The sequence below is a fragment of the Hipposideros armiger genome, unplaced genomic scaffold (assembly GCF_001890085.2).
Source record: "Hipposideros armiger isolate ML-2016 unplaced genomic scaffold, ASM189008v1 scaffold_170, whole genome shotgun sequence".
NCBI classification, from domain to species: Eukaryota; Metazoa; Chordata; class Mammalia; order Chiroptera; family Hipposideridae; genus Hipposideros; species Hipposideros armiger.
The window spans coordinates 2,647,173-2,653,306 of NW_017731520.1; positions in this window are offsets into that span (position 1 = coordinate 2,647,173).

Sequence of the window (6,134 nt, forward strand, 5' to 3'; positions counted from 1 at the left end):
TTCTAGAAGCTGGTCCTATTCTAGAATAGCAGAAGAGAAGACAATTGTGGGATATACAGTAAAACCTTGGATTGAGAGTAACATGGTTTGCAAGTGTTCTGCAAGACGAACAAACATTTATAATACATTTTAACGTGGTAAGCAAGCCATGTCTTGCAATCCAAGTAGCTTGTTTCTGGAACAAATTATGCTTGCAAACCAAGGTATTACTGTACTTGAATTTGAGGGGTTTGTTGCAAGACTGGTTTGGGTCTGTGGCTTCTAGGAGGATTCATCATACTCTGCCTTTTTTGACTGACTAGTGTTTTTATTACTATGTGTGATGTACTGATAATCTAGCGGCAGAAGTGGTAGTATTTTATACCATGCAACAAATACAATGAAACTTATCATGACAGAGAATGCCCCGCCCTTTGGGACCACATAGAGTTTCTATGGAAAAACCAGGGCTTCCGAGTAAGCTTTGCTTCTGCATCTCTTCTCTCAGAAAAGGATGTCTGACACGAGGAGGGGAACACAGCAGGTTTTTCTGGGCCTTACCAGGCTAACTGGGGTGGAGAGTACCTGTTTTGACTTGTATACTGGCAGATTTTATTTTGCAAGTTGGGTATGTCAGCAGAGGCCATGACTTCCGGGAGAGCCAGGTGTCAGCTGATTCCCAGGTCAACAGTGATGAACTAACCCTGAGACACAGGGAATGCTGAGCAGTGATGTGGGTTGCTTCATGAACTCTGTCTCAATATTTTTTAGTTAAGGCCTTCCTAGTCTGAGTGGGTTTTACCTCAGGTGGCTTTGCTGCATTGGGAGCATTCGTTTTAAATAGGATGTACCCCATTACGCACTCCCACCTGGTTCCCGCCAAACAGATGGCCTTCCAGTGGAACAAACAGAAATCTAGACACCAGACACCACTGAAGGCAACAGAGACACTTGCTCCCTGCGCACAAAAAAACAAACACACACACACACACACACACACACACACAAACCACACAAAACTCCCCACAAAACTCTGTGGTATTGCCTTGGAAAATTCACTTCATATTATAAAGATACAATTGATCTGATATTTTATCTTACCAGAATTTATCGGATAGTTTCCAACGCATTTCACACTTGGGAATTTTCAGAATGTGCTGAATAAAAACAGAAAAAAAATTGCATACATGTTGGTTACATGAAAACAGAAAAAGAAAGGAAAAAGAATGCAGTTCCGTAGCTGGTGTAAGCTTAGGTTACAAATTCCTGGAGGACAGGCCCGATTTTATTACTCGTAATTATTAGGTGGTCTGAAAATGTAGGCTGACTTGAGTCAAAGGAACCTGTTGTGCGTGCACGGCTCTGCTTGCCATCATTTGTGGGTAGGTGGAGCAGGCCACACGTGACGTATCTGTGTAATCCCACGTGGCAGGGGAAGACAAGGTGGCCCCCCTAGCATTTCTTCCCTCCTGTAAGGCAACCCTCAGCTTTTACGCTAGATGATACCAGAGTGCCGTGATCGGGCCATACATGAGATTTAGGCTCTGGAGCTGCCTGATGGGTGACAAGTAAATGTCACAACTTTTCACCCAACGTCATTCAATTTGAGAGGCTTGGAGCGAAAGACAGCACTGTGCATAATGACACCAGGACAACAAGCGTAACTCAGACCTGTGCCAGGCAAACAGGGATCCATGGCCACCATCTCTTGCACACTACGAAAAACAGAGTGCTCGCTTCTGCTCACTTACCAGGACAGAAAGACCCTGAGCAACCCCACCTTCGTCCCGAGGGACTAACTGTGTCTTTTGAGGCTGCAAGATAGGTAACGAGATTTGACGTTTTGGGCAAAACATTTTGATTCCACCTTCTAAACTAGACCCAAACAAAGATCAGGGTTGCCCTCCATGGTAACACCCCCTCGGCCTCCCAGTTCCTGTATGAAATCCCAGCATTTAGCCAACCTAGAGCAGAGAACGTGCTTCCTGGGAAACTCAGACTGGTGTCTCGTTAGTAACAAGGAGTCACATGATTGAGACCCGGTTGCTGTACCAGGAGGAATTCAGGAATTCATGAGGCGTGAGGGCATGAGGAAGAGAATGGGAGGAGAAAACACGCCTTTCACTACACACTGTTGAATTTCTGTGTTTCAGTTCGGCCAGTGTAGAAGTGAGCAGGTGAACGAAAAGTGTGCTATGGAGTCTACGGTGGGTGGACGGAAGGTACCGACCCTGCGTCCTCGCCCCATTAGAGGAGGGTGCAGCGTGGCCTCCATGCTGTCTTTGCAGCGCTGTGTACACCTCAGGGATTATAGAGTAGCTCTCCCACCAGCAAGTTGAGGGGACCAGAGATAGGATCAGAAACGTGTCTTCAGTTAGACTTAGGTACTTAAATTCCAATGACTTTTCTTATTCTTTTTTTTATTTTATTAAAGTTTATTGGGATGAAAATGGTTAGTAAACTTACATAGGTTTCAGGTGTACAATTCTGTAATGCATCATCTATATATCACATTGTGTGCTCACCACCCAGAGTCAGTTCTCCTTCCATCACCATATATTTGACCCCGTTTACCCTCATCTATCACCCCCTCCCCCCTTACCCTCTGGGAGCCACTCAACTATTGTCTGTGTCTATGAGTTTTTGTTCCTTCAATTTTTTGTCTTGTTTCTTTATTGTTTTCAGTTTTATATCCCACATATCAGAGAAGTCATATTGTTCTCTACTTTTTCTGTCTGACTTATTTCGCTTAGCATGATAATCTCAAGATCCATCTATGTTGTTGCAAATGGCACTATTTCATCTTTTCTTATGGCAGAATAGTATTCCATTGTGTATATATACACCACATCTTCTTAAAATCTCATTCAGGCAAAAGGAAGCCCTGGGCCTGCTCCATCAAGGTATAATAAATATTGGGTTGTAGGAAAAGTCATGACGTATTTTCTTCTATGTTTTTCATTGCAAAAATGTGTCATGACTTTTCCAACAACCCAATAGCTTGGGAGCAAGCAACTCTGAAGTTTTGTGGATTTGATTTGAAAAAATTACTCATTCTTGTGGATAAGTTTCAATAAAGAGAAATGATCCATAGTGTTAGAATCTGGGGAAAAGAACAATAAAGCATAGAATATCTCATGGAAGGTGGGACTGAAAAATGGGCAAGTATAATCTGCAAGAAAAGAATGTGGTCTTGTCCAGTGGAAAAATCTTATCTGGAGGTTTTCTGGTTTCACTTTTTTTTTTTAAAGGCAAAGGTGCCGCTTATGAATTTGTGTGTTTGGGGCTGGGACAGCCCCAGACGTTGTACATGATAGGAGTCGCAATTTGGTTGGAGGAGGGCTTGAAGACGTGGGGTTGCTAGGGCATTTGCTTTGAGGCTGTGTTAGCTGATAAGCACAGCGTTTTTACTAGATTCTGTGTTTATTGGGATGGTTTTGCAAACATCTTCCTGCTCCATTTGCAGATGCCCCCTTAGGTGTTGTGTTTTTAGACCTGGGACACTTTGAATACTGCCCACAGGAGGCATGAAGGGGTCAGCCCAAACTCCATGTTTCTGCAACCTGTTGCCATGAGCCAATTTAATACTAAATAATACAGAAATCTGGATACTGGCAACATCTGTGTCAGTAAAGAAAGTGGATTGATCTTACACCGAGATGAACATTATGTCCTCTGCCTTATTGTGAAACCCATCACTTTTATACTGTAACTTTTGCAATGTCTCATTTTCCCTGTAATCCAGTTTATTTAGCAAGTACATGTTTAGGATGGATTATTTTGGCAGCTGGCAAGTTTTAAGGCTTATCCAGCTGCAGCCATGTTGTGTAAGAATCAAACTGCTTTAAGAAAAAGGGCGAAATTCACAGAAGAACTCTATTTCTTATGGGTGCTTTCATGGAAATAATCTTATTACCCAAAACAAAATAAGCTTCCACTGATGAAGGGTGGCTATGTCCCCTTTCTCGCAATGGCTGGTATGTGGAAGGATTTAGAAGTTAATATTCAGGGTGTGCCTTAAGCGTGTACCTGACCTTGCTCTCATCTGGGAGACAAACTGTCTCCATGCGGATCCGTGCTCTATCTACTGATAACGATTTTGTTTTGGAAATGATTCCAAGTGGGATTTTCTTACGGAAGATCTGGTTTCAAGCGGGGATGCAAAGTGTGTGGAGAGCAAGACAAGCCAGCCAGAGCCAGGGTCAAAAAACCGGCTTATAAAATTTAAGAGAGAGACTAGGTTTAAATAAACATATGATCCGCCCTCCCCACCTGGTTCGAAGCCTTCTATCACACTTTCTGGTAAGCAGACAGAAAAACACCTACTTAAGGCGAATTAGAAAATCATGCAAAAGTTGAGTAAGATAACTTTTGGAGTGAGTGTGTCCAAATTTCCAGTCTTCTCTCTATATGTTTAATGGGAATATAATCAGAAAATAATTGTCATTGAATTGAGAGACACCGGGATGTGGCAAAACCCTGTGCAGATTTTGCAGGCTTTATGGCCTTACTCCCAAAGCGAGATCCTCAGGCCAGAAGCACGGAGACCTGAGTTTGTTAGAAACGCACCCCACACTTGGATTTACAGAGTCAGAGTCTGCATTTCAACAAGATCCCCAGAGATTTGTTTGCACGGTAAAATTTGAGAAGTACCGCTTTATAGTGATCGCTTTGCTCCTTACCTCCCCTTCCACCCCCCCAGCCCTGTTTTTGAGAACAGACTCAATTGTTAGAACATGGGCAGCTTGGTGGGCTCTGCAATGGTTTATTTAATCGAGTATGTGCACTCTCTCCCTCTCTCTCCCTCTCTCTCTCTCTCCCTCTCTCTCTCTCTCTCAGCTGCATGCTTGCAGTCCTTCGGAAATGATTATATCCCATAATCAACTCTGTGGAAGACACATCGAGCTACACAAACTTGAGGAGTTGTCTTGGAATAAACTTTCACAGTACGCACCAAAGCTGCAACTGGGGATGCGAGGTTGACAAGCTCTTAACTAAGGGAAATGTTTCCTTTTACCAGTAGGTGGAGATAGAGTGATTTTGAGTATATTTTTTAGGGCCGTGAACTACATACACTGCAGCAATTCTTCCTAAAAGGGACCTAAAACATCCTTTAGTGTAATTCTTAGCGCCTGCATTTCACTGATGAGAAAACTGAGGTTCAGCGATAGTAAGGAAAATTGCTTCTGTCTTACAAACGAACGTCTTCTAGAACTAAGGGAGGAAGAGTTGCCAGGATGGTTCAGGGGGCTGCAGCCCTGCTCCTAGCCCCACTGAGAGTACAGTGAGCTGGAGGCACCCAGGTGTGGTCCTGTGTCCCGAGGTCTGGAGTGAGTAAGGGCCTGGGCAGGAATTCTGGTCTTGCCACTCTGCAAACGTTCCCTGCCTTATTCCCTCTTTCAAACAATTGGGATAACACTCTTTATAGCAAAACGTCGGTGGAGATTACAGTGAATGGATATGAAGTGCCCAGGAAGCACTGACTCTAGCACAGGCAGGCCAGGGATAAATGGGCCTTTTCTCCATCAGGGAGGCTGGCCCATCTGCGTGGCAACTTCCTCACCTTGTCCCCACTCACTCCCACGGGGACCCGGGAGCACAAAGCAAGAGCCTGTGACAAGTGCACTTTGAGAAGCGTAATGCTCTACACACAGACATAGGGAATTATGATGATTAATGGCGAAGACGTGTAAAGACCCTGGGGTCCGAGAAGAAACTGTGACGCGCTCCCTCAGAAAACGTTCTCGCGTGGGAACGTTCGAGAGCAGTGACAGCCGCTGAAACGGAAACTTCCTAGGGAGTTTTAGTTTGGAAACCGAGCTTCCTGGGACATCTCCACCCACCCCACACCTCTGATGAAATCGTCTAGCTCAACTCAGGTCTAGACCCACCCTGAGGTCCTCATGGGGCCAGGGGCGGCCTGAGTGAGGGTGGGGGGAGAACAGGTTCCCGCAGGAGGGGGCGTGGAATGTGAGCTTGCTCGGTGAGCGTGGGCAGAGATGAGTGAGGCAAATACGTTTATCAATCGATCCATCCACCGCGCCGCTGATCCGTCCCTTCGTGCCGCCCGAGCCCAGCGAGGGCTCATGGATTCATTGGGGTCCTTGACACGGAAACGGGGCGGCGGCTTGGCCGTGACACGTGGGGCCCACCCA